The sequence below is a fragment of the Lepus europaeus genome, chromosome 1 (genome assembly GCF_033115175.1).
Source record: "Lepus europaeus isolate LE1 chromosome 1, mLepTim1.pri, whole genome shotgun sequence".
In the NCBI taxonomy this organism is placed as follows: domain Eukaryota; kingdom Metazoa; phylum Chordata; class Mammalia; order Lagomorpha; family Leporidae; genus Lepus; species Lepus europaeus.
In genome coordinates this window covers 133,119,421-133,134,223 of record NC_084827.1, presented here as the reverse complement: position 1 = coordinate 133,134,223, position 14,803 = coordinate 133,119,421, and the positions used below count along the sequence as shown (strand labels likewise).

At 43.9% G+C, this 14,803-nt stretch overlaps 1 long non-coding RNA gene across 3 annotated transcripts in view; it reads left to right on the top strand.

Moving 5' to 3' along the window:
* Window positions 1-14,584, top strand: part of LOC133758024 (uncharacterized) — a 35,009-nt gene extending 20,425 nt beyond the window's left edge. For 2 of the 3 annotated variants that reach the window (XR_009865754.1, XR_009865752.1), the window contains 2 exons: window positions 8,724-10,137; window positions 13,732-14,584. This is a non-coding gene — a long non-coding RNA (uncharacterized LOC133758024). Of the gene's footprint in view, window positions 1-8,723; window positions 10,935-13,731 lie in introns of those variants that run through there. The other variant, XR_009865753.1, reaches the window with a different exon arrangement.
* The last annotated feature ends 219 nt before the right edge of the window (window positions 14,585-14,803 follow it).

The window sequence follows — 14,803 nt, the reverse complement described above, 5'->3', positions numbered from 1 at the left end:
CACCTTTTGAAATGTTATATTTGTTTGTCAAAGGGGATTCTAAGTGAAGCTTATCATCAAATATGGTCATAGGCACTGGTTGTATGGTGCAGCTAGCATCTCATATGAGATGCTCATATGACACTAGCAACTCATATGAGCCAGATTGAGTCCCAGCTGCTCCACTTCCTTGCTAGTGCACCTGGAGAATCAGTGGAAGATGGCCCAAGTACCTGGGCCCCTGCCACCCAAGTGGAAGATACTGATGGAGTTCTAGGCTCCTAGCTTCAGCCTGGCTCAGACTGGTCGTTAAGGCCATCTGAGAAGTGAATCAGTGGGTGGAAGATCTCTCTCTCTCTCTCTCTCTCACTCTGTTGCTCCCTCTCTCTACAACTCTGTCTTTCAAATAAATAAAATAAATCCTTAAAAAACATATTGTCATCCAACAAAACACGGTCAGAAATAGAGACTTTCTTTTGCACCACATTGCAGTTGTGTTGCTAGAATAAAGTATGTACGTTTGCTACTTTTTTATATAAATGTTTTTTAATTCACATTCACATTTTTATTATACTTCTGAATATCTGTTTAAATTAGTAAATGACTAAACCATGTTCCAAGCCAATCTTAAATATTAATTTGAAAAGTTGCTTAAATTCTGATGAAATTCATTCTGATGAATAAAAGGAACACTATTATGCTGTATATACACATACCCACACACACTCTGAATAAGTTTAACAGTGCTATGTTCCACCACCTGTCTAACCATATTCCAAAACCTTATGTAAATATTACTGAATTTTAACACTTTTATAAGCTCATTTTAGTGTTATTAACCCCACAGTGAAAGAAATGCTTGTAAAACATAGAATTATTTTACAAAGAAAATACAAAACTGATACAAAACTAAACTGGGTTGAAATTTTAATCATTATTGGGATCCAGTGGGGTAGGTGTTTTATGGAATGGTTAACATGCTCACATTCCAAATCAGAGTATCCGAGTTTCAGTCCCCACTCTGCTTTTTTTAAGATTTATTTATTTGAGAGGTAGAATTACAGACAGTGAGAGGGAGAGACAGAGAGAAAGGTCTTCCTTCCATAGGTTCACCCCCCAAATGGCTGCAATGAACAGAGCTGTGCCGATCCAAAGTCAGGAGTCAGGTGCTTCTTCCTGGTCTCCCATGTGGGTGCAGGGTCCCAAGCACTTGGGCCATTTTCTTCTGCTTTCCCAGGCCACAGCAGAGAGCTGGATTGGAAGAGGAGCAGCTGGGACTAGAACCGGCGACCATATGGGATGCGGGTGCCACAGGCGGAGGATTAACCTACTGCGCCATGGCGCTGTTTCCCCACCCCCCCACCCCCCCTTTCTGCTTCTAATCCAGCTTCCTGCTAACACAAGTTCCTGAGTCCCTGCTGCCCACATGAAAGACCAAGGTGGAGTTCTGAGCTGCTGGTTTTGGCTTGCCCAGCCTGGCTATTATGAGCACCTGGCGAGTGAACCAACAGATGGAAGACTTCTGTCTGTCTCTCTGTCACTCTTTCAAGTAAATAAAAACAAAGCTTTTAAAAATCTCTAATAATATTTCTGCTTCATGGTATTGACTTGCCTTTTCCAATATTTAAGTCTCAAATACATTCTGAATAGAACTGTTATGCCTAGTCAAGGCATACAAGTCAAATTTTCCTAGGAAAGATTAATTCCCATAAAAACACCAAAATGTTTTAGGAAATTAAACAGAAATAACCCACACAACCATGTATCAAATCCCATTACTCTACACAAGACAATGCCAATACACTCTGGCTTCTGTTTTAAAACATGCTTGCCCTAAAATGTTTTGCTTTTTTAAATTTCTTTGAAAGGCAGAGAGACAGACAAGACAGAGATTCCCCCATTCGCCACATGCCCCTAACAGCCAGGGACGAGCCAGGCCAAAGCTAGGAGCCAGGAGCCAGGAATTCAATCTGAGCATCTCACATGGGTGGCAGGGACCCAACCACTTGAGTCATGACTCCCTCCTCTCCAGGGTACACATCAGTAGGAAGCTGGAACTGGGAGCAAAGCCAGGACTCAAGCACAGGCACTCCGATATGGGATGAGGTCGTCCCAAGCAGAGTCCTAACTGCTATGCCAATCACTCACCTGGAAGTTTCATTTTTTGATTAGCCTATGACACTTACTTTATTTTCTAACTTTTTCTCATATGTAACAGTAAATCAAGATCCTTTATTTAAAAGAAAATATAACCTGACATTTCCATTTTTTAAATAAATATAAAACTTAAGAAAATGTAAGTATTCTCTTTAAAAACATAATTTTAATATTCTTCCTGACAAAATCAGTATGTGTACTAAAATCAGAACTAAATCATGGCCGGCGCCACAGCTCAATAGGCTAATCCTCCGCCTTGTGGTGCCTGCACCCCGGGTTCTAGTCCTGGTCGGGGCACCGGATTCTATCCCGGTTGCCCCTCTTCCAGGCCAGCTCTCTGCTATGGCCCGGGAAGGCAGTGGAGGATGGCCCAAGTTCTTGGGCCCTGCACCCGCATGGGAGACCAGGAGAAGCACCGGGCTCCTGGCTTCGGATCAGCGCGGTGCGCCGGCCGCAGCGGCTATTGAAGGGTGAACCAACGGCAAAGGAAGACCTTTCTCTCTGTCTCTCTCTCTCACTGTCCACTCTGCCTGTCAAAAAAAAAAAAAAAAAAAAAAAAAAAAAGAACTAAATCATAGTACTCAGTTTCATCAGGCCCTTTGTCAATTCACACATTAAAAATAAATGTGAAATTTAAAATGGAGATGCTTTAACAGGTAATCCATTTTGATATTATTATTTCAATGATTTTTTTAAAACTCTAGATTGTTTAATATTCTCATGAAATTAGTGTTTAAATAAACTTGACTTTTACCCACATTATTTTGAAAAAATGATTTTTTCAATTTTTAGGTTAAATTCTAAGGTTTATACTCACAAAATGAGATTAACTTATCTCTAATACATAAATAACTCATTTTCCTATCTTCAGTATAGATAAAGCCACAACTCAAAGTGGAAATATTAATTTAACAAAGTGGGGGCTGGCCCTGTAGGGTAGTAGGCTAAGCCTCCACCTATGGCACCAGCATCCCATTTGGGCACTGGTTCCTGTCCTGGCTACTCCTCTTCTGATCCAGCTCTCTGCTTAAGGTCTGGGAAAGCAATAGAGGATGACCCAAGTGCCTGGGCCCATGTACCCACATGGGAGACCTGGAAGAAGCTCCTGGCTCTTGGCTTTGGATCGGCTCAGCTCCAGCCATTGTGGCCATTTGGACAATGACCAGAGGATAGAAGACCCAACTGTATGTCTCTCCTTCTCGCTGTCTGTAATTCTACCTCTCAAATAAAAAACAAAATATTTTTTAAAAACTAACAAAATGAAGTTCCCTCTTTTGGCTTTTGATGTTGGAGGTTTATCAAGGCTCTATACAATAGAGCACTAAATTTTGGAATTCACTGAGAATGATCCAAGATTTCAGTTAGTAAACATAATTTTAGATATAAACAAAGACAAAAGCAACAGTAACGAGTTAACTGTAGAACAACACCTGTAGTCACAAATGAGTAGGTCTTATTTAGTTTTACAGAAGGCATTTAACTGCATAAAACTTAAGGGAAAAATGGCCGTGTTTGAAAATAGCTGTAAGGACAGCACAGAACACAGATCTGTAATGAGCAGGCATACTAAAGAGGTGTGAATGGTCGCTCCCACTGGAACCTGCAGAGTCGCATTCTTGTATACTGACTTGTGTTTCATACTGTTCCACTGGCTGATAGCCTCATTCTCCAAAGTGCAAGGAGCTGCCACTTCTGAGTCCAGCATTTCAATATGGGAAACTCTTGGTCACAATACACCAGCAAAAAAAAAAAAAAAAAAAAAAAGTGTCTCCGCCTTTACTGTGTGGTCGGTGATAGCAGTAGTGCACAGGCAAAAAGGCTTGGAAAGGGTCACTGCATTGAGAATCTTGCCTGGCATAAATGAGAACCTCAGATTCCCTGGGCAGTTAGCTAGGAGCTTCTGTATGGAAACTTTCTGAAATCATCACTGCCCGTGGAAACCATCGTTCAAAACTCCTTGCTTCCACATAATTTCAGGATATGTGTCCCCTACACCTGCGCCGAAAGCGGCTCCAGTGCGGGCGAACCCAGCCGCCGCGCAGAGGAGCAGCCAAGTGGCCGCCCGCACAGCCCCGACCAGAGCAGCCAGAACGCCCGAGGGACTGACACCCGAGAGGGGCGCGCGGGACGAGGTGCCCGGGGACGAGGTGCCGGCGAGGCAAGGAGTCCGCTCAGGATGCCTGAGGGCTGGGTACGCGTATGCAGGCCTTCCGGCGGTCCCGCGTCTTCCCCGCCTCCCGCAGCTGTAGTCCACCCCCCCCCCCCCTTTCGTTCACGTCCCTCGCCAGCCACCCCCCCCCGGGGGGGGCATTTGCTGTTATCATCATATTCTTTATATATATTTGTCTGGGTGCCAAGCCTGGGTGTCCTTCTTTAGAGTACTTTCCCATTTTCTGATTCTGCTTCAACACAGTTCCTGATTTCTAAGCTATTCTAGTCTTCTATATGCTTGCAGTGCTAAAATGTTTCAAAGGTTGGTAATCTTGCTGCTAAGTATCCAAGTCTTGCTTCTCAAAGTCATTTTATGAGCAATGATACTTCAGTTAATGTCATGAATCACCTAAATGTTTCTGGGATTGAGTCTGTTTATTACCATCTAATTGTTTTAGCAGAGTTCATATTGCAACCAATTAAATGTGCAATACGACAACCCAGCCCTTCCCTTTCCTCGAAACGTCCTTTAGTTCAGAGTACAATGTTCTACAATTCTTTTTAGAAGTTGTACTTTCCTAGCAGTTGACTATGAAGCGCTCATATCTACATGAGAGATCCCATCAATGTCATTATGATGACTGGTAAACATATAGTTTCTTGAGGTAGAGGGTCAGGCCAGAGCTCAGCACTGTTTATCTTCAGGGCTAGAAAATTCACTGATTGGGGGAATGTTCTGAACATTGTAGGATATTTACCAGCATTCCTGGCCCCTACCCACTCCACGCCAGTAACATCCCTGTTCTCCAGATGTTGCCAAATGTCCCCTGGGCTACGAAAATCATCCACAGTTAAAACCAATGGCTTAAGTTCATTTAGTTATTCACATTGCTAACCTTGAATGGATTTTATTTATTTTTAAAGATTTATTTATTTGAAAGGGAGAACAAGGGAGAAAGAGGGAAAGCAAAAGGTACATGCACACACACACACACAGATCTTCCATCTACTGGTTCATTCCCCAGATGGCTGTGACACCTAGGTCTTGGTCAAGTTGAAGACAGGAGCTTCAAACTCCTTTCAGATCTCCCACCTTGGGGCCAGGGGCCCAAGTATTTGAGACATCTTTGCTGCCTTCCCAGGGCCGTTAGCAGGAAGCAGGATCGAAAGCAGAGTAGCAGAGGCTTGAACAGCCAGCTGATAGAGGAGACTGGCATCACAACTGGCTGCTTAGCCCACTCTGTCACTATGCCGGGCCTCCTTGAATGTATCCTCAATCATTAATGCCGAATGAAATACAGCGTTCTTCGTTCATGGGCTACCATTAATGATTTCATAGATTCTTGTTTCTTAGATGAGTAGTGTGACTGCTATAGATTTGTGTGCTATTATAATAAGAGTCACATTACCCAATTTTCAGAATAGCATTTAGGAAAAAGTACACTGGAGATTTTTCTTGTTTTCTCTCAGACAGTATCTCATGGAATCATCTTAAGCAAGCAGTTAAAACCTATTCAACATTCATTCCACCAGGACTTCTTCAGTAACTACTATGTGCTTGTCATTGTTGCTACCCACTGAGAGCACAAAGATGAATGCAATGGTCTCTACCCTCCAAGAACTCTGTGGAGAAGCCAAACAAGGAAACAGTTAGCCAGGATGTAATCAACATTGTAGTTGTGATACAGAAATATGAGAGCTCAGAGAAAGTGTAAGTTTGCCCTGGGAAATCAGGGGATGCTTCTCAGAGGAAGCAAAGCTAGAGTAGATTCTTAGGATGAGTAGGAATTTGGCAGGTGCAGAAAGAGAACAAGGGCTCCAGGCAAAGGGACCAGCCTCTGCAGAGGCCCACGTTTAGGGCATAACAAGCAAACTGCATGACAAGAATAGGGCAGGTGTGGGAGGCTGGGAAAGTGGACAAGGCTCCATTGCTGCAGGCCTTGGCAGCCTGGCTAAGATCTCTGAATATTTTTCCAGTAGGCCTGGCCTTGAGAAGCCTGGGAAGGGTTTATAGGCGGGAGTACCCGAACCTCTGGTTCAGGAACAATCTGACCAATTGTAGTTTTACTGAATATCTTCCTGGAACTGACCTTGAATGCTTGGATGCTTGCTTTATCATGGTGTTTTCTGTTAACTGTTTGGTCATGGGCATCTATTCACTTTAAAGAAAATGAGTGTCTACAATGAGCAAGTCTTTGTGCTACATGCAGGTGGAAGCAAAGTCAAAGACAATCTCAAGGAGCCTACAGTTTTGTAAGGGAAGGCAAGCTGACAGGTCACAGAAGTCTGAGAGGAGGGGAGGATGAATTCTATCTGAGAGGGTCAAGGAATCCAGCAAGGCTTCACAGAGCTCTGGCGTGGTTTGCCTGCTGGACAATGGCTGAGTGATGCTTCTCGGATGCTGTCCTCTCCCCAGGGACAGAAAAGTGACTCAGAAAGAGTTACCCTTTGCATTTTGCTAAGTATCACTTCAACCTAAACATTTGGACTACACGGATAGATGCAAAGGCTCGTTCAGATCTTCTCTTGAATGCAACTTTTTTATTGAGGATTTTTCCTAGCGGTTCCCTTCACTATTTTTTTTTTCATGTTACCTGTTATCACCATTGAACAGTCTATGCTGTATTCTTGATTAATTTTGTGTATTATCTTCCCCCTCTACAATGTAAGCTCTGTGTGGGAGGGGTTTATTTTATACAATGTTGTATCCCTGGTAACTATTAGAGGGTCTGGCATTTAGTAGATTTTTTTTTAAAAAAAGGTTTACTTATTTATCAGTTTAAAAGGTGGAGGGAAGGATGGGGGAATGATAGAGAAAGACAGAGAGGGAGGGAGGGAGGGAGGGAGAGAGAGAGAGAGAGAGAAATCTTTCCCCTCTCCCATCTGCTGGTTAACCCCTTAAAAGGTCACTACAGCTAGCAGCTAGGTCTGGGCCAGAAAGAAGACAGGAACCAAGAACTTCATCCCGGTCTCCCACATGGATGGCAGGGGCCCATCATCATTGCCTTTCCAGGTTCTTTAGCAGGAATCTGGATCAGAAGTGGAGCAGCTGGGACTTAAACTATTGCTCTGATATGGGATTCTGGCATTGTAAGGCATGGCTTAACCTGCTGTGCCCTGGCCCCTGGTATGCAGTACATCTCAATAAATATTTTTTGAATAAATCAATATGATTTTGTAATTATTTATTTTGGCTTTAAAAATATTTTTATCTGAAAGGTAGAGAGACACAGAAAGATAGAGACAAAGACAGATTAATAAGGAGAGATTTCTTATCTGCTGGTTCACTCCCCATATGTCCACAGTAGCCAGGGCAGAGTCAGGTTGAAGCCAGAAACTTGGAAGTGAATCCAAGTCTCCTACATGGGTGGCAGGGACCTAACTACTTGAGACATCACCACTTCCTCCCAGGGTGTGCACTAGAAGCAGAAGTGGAGCCAGGATATGAAACCAGGCCTTTGGGTGTGGGAGATAGGTGTCCCAAGTGATGTTTTAACCACTGTGCCAAATACCTAATAGTTAGTTACTTTGGATTTACCTAGAATTCAACTAATTTCACTATATCATTGACTATAAATGGGTTTTTTAATTAAATCACTAAATATACTTGGAAATGTGTTTATTTTCTTCATATTCTATATGTCCCAATGGAAGTAAGTTGTTTTATTTTTTCCTGCTTGGATTTACACAACATTCAAATTTCATAGATAATTTTATGAGTGACTGATGGACTGGTGTGACACAATGTTTTTAATTGAAGCAGAGAAACTCATTTTAGAAATCCCAAGATCAAAAACTACTTTGAAATATGCAGTAGCAATAAACATTCAATCCAAATAACAATATTATATTCTCAGTAGGCCAAAATGTATTGAATCACTATGGAGACCAACTACAAGTAAAGTGAATTTATTTCACCTCTGTGGGAATACTTGGCATGTTTCTCTCCTTTCTTCCCTCTCTCTCCCCTTCCTTAATATTACATTGGAATAGTGTTTAATTATGAATAGTGTTTAGATTAGCAATTTATGCAGCAGAAAATTATTCTTGCTATAAAGGAGGATGACTTTACTATGCATCACTTCAAAATTTCCTTCCTTCCTTCCTTTCTCTCTTGGTTAATATCTCTACTGAGGGAAAACACCGTATCGATTATCTACTTGATTTTTATGAAAAAATCTGGATTCAAACCAAGAAGTTGCTTACTTGCTTTTTTCCCCCTAGAAGGCCAGCTCGCTTGTTTGGCATCGGGAGGACCAGGATCAGAGAGCTCCCTGTTGTCTCAGAATAGCAATGTGTTTGCAACACCCTTTCTTCGCTTATTTTCCCTTCCTTTGTTCTGCTTCCCATCTTTTCTTCCCTCTTGCCCCTTGATGTTGTTTAGCAGCTTGGGCTCCACGTTTTTACTCATATTTTGATTCCTCTTCCATTTCTAGGCACGAAGCAAAACAAAACAAAAACACCCAAAACTGCAAACAAGCTATGGAAGCCATGCGGGTATCTCCTGGAATGAAAGCTGAGGAATCTGGGCTCACAGCGAGATGGATCGAGTGACCGCATGTTTGTTTCTGTAGCTCTCTAGATTTCACAGTCTGGATCTCCACCTTGAATCCAGCATGCAGGGGCGTGTTTTTGGCCCGGCAGTTAAGTTGCTGCTTGGGACACCTACGTCCCAAATCAGAGATCCTGTTTCCAGTCCTGGCTCCTCTCCTTCCAATCCAGTTTCCTGCTAATGCATGCCTCTTGGAGGCAGCAGATGACGGGCCACATGCTTGGATCTTTGCCATCTACATGGATGACCTGAATGGAGTTCTGGGCTCCAGGCTGCAGCTGGGTCCAGCCCTGGTTGTTGTGGGTATTTGGGGAGTGAGCCAGAGAACAGATCTCTCCCTTTCAAATAAAAACAGAACAAAAACAAAAACCCAGGAAATCTTATAAGTTCCTGTGCAGAATCAGGATATGAGACAGATGCTTCCTATAGAGCCGGGTGCAATTCATTCATTCCAAAAGTAAATGTTAGCTTCTGCTTTGGGTTAGGTTAGGTGCTGGGACTATCATAATGAAGAAGACAGGAGGGAGACTTTGCCTCAAGTAGCATGTGATATAGTTAGAAAAGCAGGCAAGTGCCTGGAAAATCACTTTCTGACGTTGCCCTCTGAAGGGATGAAAGCTATGATGTGGAAGAGGTAGTTCTGGGAGCACCCAGGAGGAGCAACAGAGCAGCTGAGAGATGGGGTGGGCACTGAGAGGTCGGGGAACACTTCTGGGGAGTTTTCACGCAGGACTGGAAGGAACACAGATTAGCTAAGTCAAGGCTGAAAGAGTGGGTATGAAAGCAAGGGGAGATAAAGGTACTTGCTCATGGCCACCAGAACCAGATTTCAGTGCTGTTTCCTAGTTTCTGGGGATATTTACTGATGAGCTACCTTCTTCTTGCACCATCTGCTATCCCAACTCTTAATATATCAAATAATACTGCGCATGCCTCATTTTATTTGATTCCCGTAACTTCAAGTTTAGAGGAGCTGGATTACTCAGCAAGTGAAAGATGTTAGTGCTAGAGAACTCGGGATGGGCCTGCCAGTGTGGCCATCTCTGCCATGAACTCACAGACCAAGGATACCTCCCTCAGGGCTGAATGGCTGCTCGAGGGATATATTCAAGGGCACCCCTGACCTTACATTTTTGCTTGCGTCCAGGGAGTCACAGGAGAGGAAGCCACCAGACAGGAGGCTCGTAAGGCAGGATCTCCTCTCCTCCACTTCTGGCAATGTGTTTCTCCTTCCCAGGGTCCACCCCACAGGAGGAAGCAGGAGAGCCAAACTCGTGTGCGGATCAGTGATGGGAGAGGTGAGGAACTGTTTGTCTTTTTTATATACAAGTTTGACGCTCACCGTGTCGCTCAATTCCAAGGGTTGCTATTCACTTGTATAGGTGACACAGATACAGAACACAGGAGGAACGGGGCTCCCTGGAGTTACAGGATGCCATACTCCAACTCCACCCCTAATAGAGGGCCAGCCAGAATGCATGGGCTCGCAGCTTGGGGGTGGAGTGGCTCTGATTGGTTTTTCAATGTTAGAACTCTGACATTCTCTTGCTTAAGACAAAATAAAATGGAAACATTAGGATGAAATTCCAAGCATAGCAATTATATTTTAAAACATTTTATTTGCCATAGTAGAAATAATCCTCTAAGAAATCCTCTTTGAAAAGTTTCCTTTAACAAATTTCCACGCAAAAACTTGTGCAGTGGAAACAGTCAAATATATATTCACTTACGAAGGGACAACACATGACACACCCATACAATAGAATATTATTTGGCAATAAGTAGAAATGGAGTGCTGATGTAAGCTATAACATGAATATGTCTTGAAAATAGTGTGCTAGGTGAAAAAAAGCAGTCACAAAGTCCACATAGCATATGACTCCATTTATGTTACGTGTCCAAAATAGGCAAGTGGATAGAGAAAAAGTATATTAGAGGTTGCCTAAGGCCAGGGCACATGAGTGGATACAGGAAGTGACTGCTGATGGGTAGGGTTTTGTGTTGGGATGATGAAAATGTACTAAAATTGAATTTGGTGATTGTTGTATCCCTCTTTGAATATGGTAAATGCAATTAAACTCTATGCTTTAAAGTATGAATTTTCTGTTACCTGAGTAATATTTCAAAAGCCCGAGTTGGGAGCTTGAGTAGAGTGGTGGGACTGGGGTGGAGGCAGAATGTACAACATGACCCTAACTTCTCAGGCCAGGCCTGCGATGTAGTGGAGCTAGGTCCATCATTGGGCCTGACAAATCACTTTCAACTCCTTCTTTGTGCCCTCAACCTTTTGAGTTATATATATATATATAAATAAATATATATATATATATATTTATTTGCCAGCGGTTGGTCTGCTTGTAGGTCTGTGGCTTTAATCCGGACAACAAGGATGGTGTAAGGGAGTCCAGAGGACAAAGAGAAAAAGGGGCAAAGCTGAGGACCCACTGGGTGTCTGACAACTTTGGTCTCAAAGCATTGCACTGGGGTCCTATAAAACAACTGCACCCTGGGAGCAAGGTGTAGGAATCACACGTGGTAAATGAACTTCGAGCGTTTCTCGAGGTCTACCAGGGCTCTACCAAGAGCCTGAAAATCACAAGGCCTCAACACTGATGGCTGAACTTTGTGCTCAGAGGAGAAGCTTCTGCAAGCTATTATCAAGCATGGCTGGAAGTGCCACACCACGGTCACCATCCCTAGAGAGGAAGGAGGGCCATACCATGACTGATGATATCCCTATAATCTTTGTTTTCAAGGACTAGATTCTTGTTCATTTCCACCAGGTTGGTACCAATATTCTCACAGTGTCTGACAAGCATCAAGGAGGTGGGGCCTGGATCAAGCTCTGTGTGTGTAAAGGGGATGTAACTGGGAATATTGGGAACATTCCCAAGCTTTCTACCCAGCCGTAAAACTCATTTACACATTTAATTCTTTGTTCTTCATTATTTACTGGGACCAAAACCATTTTCTTATTATCTGTCTCTTTTTTCCCCAAGACACAGAGAGGCAGCACCATGAACACAGCCACCACTTACACCCAGGCAACACCTTTGCTTAGCAATGATGTCATCATGTCAGGCAACTGGAGAGACTATGGGGAGGAGCTTTCATTTTCTTTTTTTTTTAATTAATTAATTTATTTATTTATTTTGACAGGCAGAGTGGATAGTGAGAGAGAGAGACACAGAGAAAGGTCTTCCTTTTTGCCGTTGGTTCACCCTCCAATGGCCGCTGCGGCCGGCGCATCTCGCTGATCCGAAGCCAAGAGCCAGGTGCTTCTCCTGGTCTCCCATGCGGGTGCAGGGCCCAAGGACTTGGGCCATCCTCCACTGCCTTCCCGGGCCATAGCAGAGAGCTGGCCTGGAAGAGGAGCAACTGGGATAGAATCCGGCGCCCGACCAGAACTAGAACCTGGTGTGCCAGCACCGCAAGGCGGAGGATTAGCCTGTTAAGCCACAGCGCCAGCTGAGCTTTCATTTTCTTAGGGTGCCTACTTCAAAGACTTAGCATGTTTAAAGTTTGCTTCCTGCGGCTGGTGTTGTGGCACAGCTGGTCAAGCTGCTGACTGCAAAGCCAGCATCCCATAGGAGTGTAGGTTTGAGTCCTGGTGGTTTCACTACTGATCCAGCTCTCTGCTAATGTGCCTGGGAAAGCAATGGAAGATGGGCCAAGTGCTGCCACCTGCCACCCATGCCACCCATGTGGGAGACCTGGATGGAGTTCCTGGCTTCAGCCTGGCCCAGCCCTGTTTTTTGCACCCTTTTGGGGAGTGAACCAGCAAATGGAAGAGTGTTCTCTCTCTCTCTCTCTCTCTCTCTCTCTCTCTCTCTCTCTCTCTTTCTCTCTCTCTCTGTCTCTCCACCCCACTCTGTATTCTTAAAAAAAGAATAATGAAGTTTTCTTCCTTGATAGGTTACCATCCCAGATGCAACAGACCCTTAAGTGAACTTTCCTTGATCCTAGGCTGTGTTACTCTCACGTGTTTACTCCAACATAGCACTATTTCCCATCTCACAAACCCTTGACCAAGTATGCACACAGCTCCGGGTTCAATGATACAGGATACTTTCTCTAAAATGCAAAATCCCCAGGTTCCAAAGTGAAATATTCCTGTCTCTGATCCAACTGCAGAACAGGGCTTTCTTGGAGTAGGAGGAGAGGAGTTGGACAGGAGGTAAGCCAAGGTCGGGAGCTGATTTTCTCTCTCAAGTTTTGAATGAAGGTCACACTCTATATGGAAAGTGACCTGAGTACTATGTGAAACTAGATAAGCGAATGCTGGCCCAAGTCCTCTTGGCTCCTGACTTGTTCTCCTCTCTCTTTGATCTCCTTCTGATCTGGAGCTGGAGTCCATAGATACTGATTCACGGTTCCCATCCCGTGCTGAGGACACAGAAGTCATGAGCAGGTAGCCAAGGTTCCCATGCACATCCTCACATGCCAGTGCCTCTCACACAGAGCTCTTTTCACCTTCTTCAGGGTGAGAGAGGAAGGGAACTTGCAAACTGAGGCACTGGGAATGAGTCATTGTTCATGTAACCCAGGTGGGTGAATAAGACCCACAGCCCCACTGCTGCCTACTCCTGTATCTACATACCACAGGGTATGTGAAGCCACTGCCTACTTCCCTCCCAGCTCCCAGTGACCTGTGACAAGCCAGAGGAGGCATGCAGTAGAGTTATGAGGACTTCCTCTTTCCCCTAAGCTTTAACGTCTGTGCTTCCCTAAAGAATATCCTAAACACAGCACAGACAGATAGTAGCACTCAGCCACCAGAAACACACACATTTGGAAAGAGTAAGTATCTTGGTTATGGAATCAGATGACAGAGACCCCTTCTTCAGAGGCTATGGTAGCATGTGGCTAATTCATTTTCTCTGGTTGCACAGAACCTTTCCTTCGGTAGAAGTTTTCTTCCTCAGAGAAATGGAGGACTTTCTTTCCATCCCACTGACAAAGCCTGGATGGCGGAGAGGGTGGCCTGGGAAACCTGGCCTCCTTTGCCCGTGCTGGCAAGGCCTGATTGGAGACACAGACTTCCTGGGGCTCCTGGAGTGAGATGCCTTGGACTCAGCGCCTGATTCTTGTCTGACAATTTTATGGTGCTGTCCAGAGTCATGAGCACCAAATACAATGATCTCATCTCTCTGGATCATGTACTGGATGGCAAAAACCCAAAAACCAAAGCAAAACACCGAAACAAAAACAACAAAAAAGTAGATTGCCAAGGTTTTAATAGAGTCAATAGATAAAATTCTCTGTCTATGCCATATTTATTGTAGTTTATGTATACTCTATAAGAGAATATCTTTTAAAAAATAAAACAGAAACTTTAGTACTTAGGAGTTGTGCATCAAGATTTGAAAAAATATCAATTTCTCTGTTCATCTGGAGAGAAAGCAAGAGGTTTTGTGTGTGAGCGAGACAGCCCAAGGGATAAATGCTTCAAAGGAGAAATCTGTGTAGTAGGGTACATAGAGGCAATTTTTTTCAGGATTTAAAATAACTTCCAGATTCAAACATCAAGAGGCACATGCCAGCCGGCAACAGCACCTTTTTTTTTTAAAACAAAAACGGAGAACACTGGGTCCTGTGTTTAGGAGGCAGTGGCAAATGCCCGTGGGCCAAGCTCTGCAATCCTTTGGATCTCTCCTAGTCCCGTGACCCTCAGTGGTGAGGGTCATGGGGACGCACTTTCCATGGCAGATTTCTACAGCACTGGGGACTGGCGCTCCGGGAGTGTTGAGGCACTGGGTATGGGTTGGCCTGGCTCTCTAGGCAGCTCTGATGTCTAACATGAATAAATGTCCTTCACATAACTTCTGATGAGACGGACTTCGGCGTATGGTAATTTGTTTTACTCATATACTCCCAGAACCACCTACTATTTGCAACATGCAAAAATAAACAAGCCACTGTGAAGTGGTCAAAATTTTGGATGCCTATATATGAATACATTCT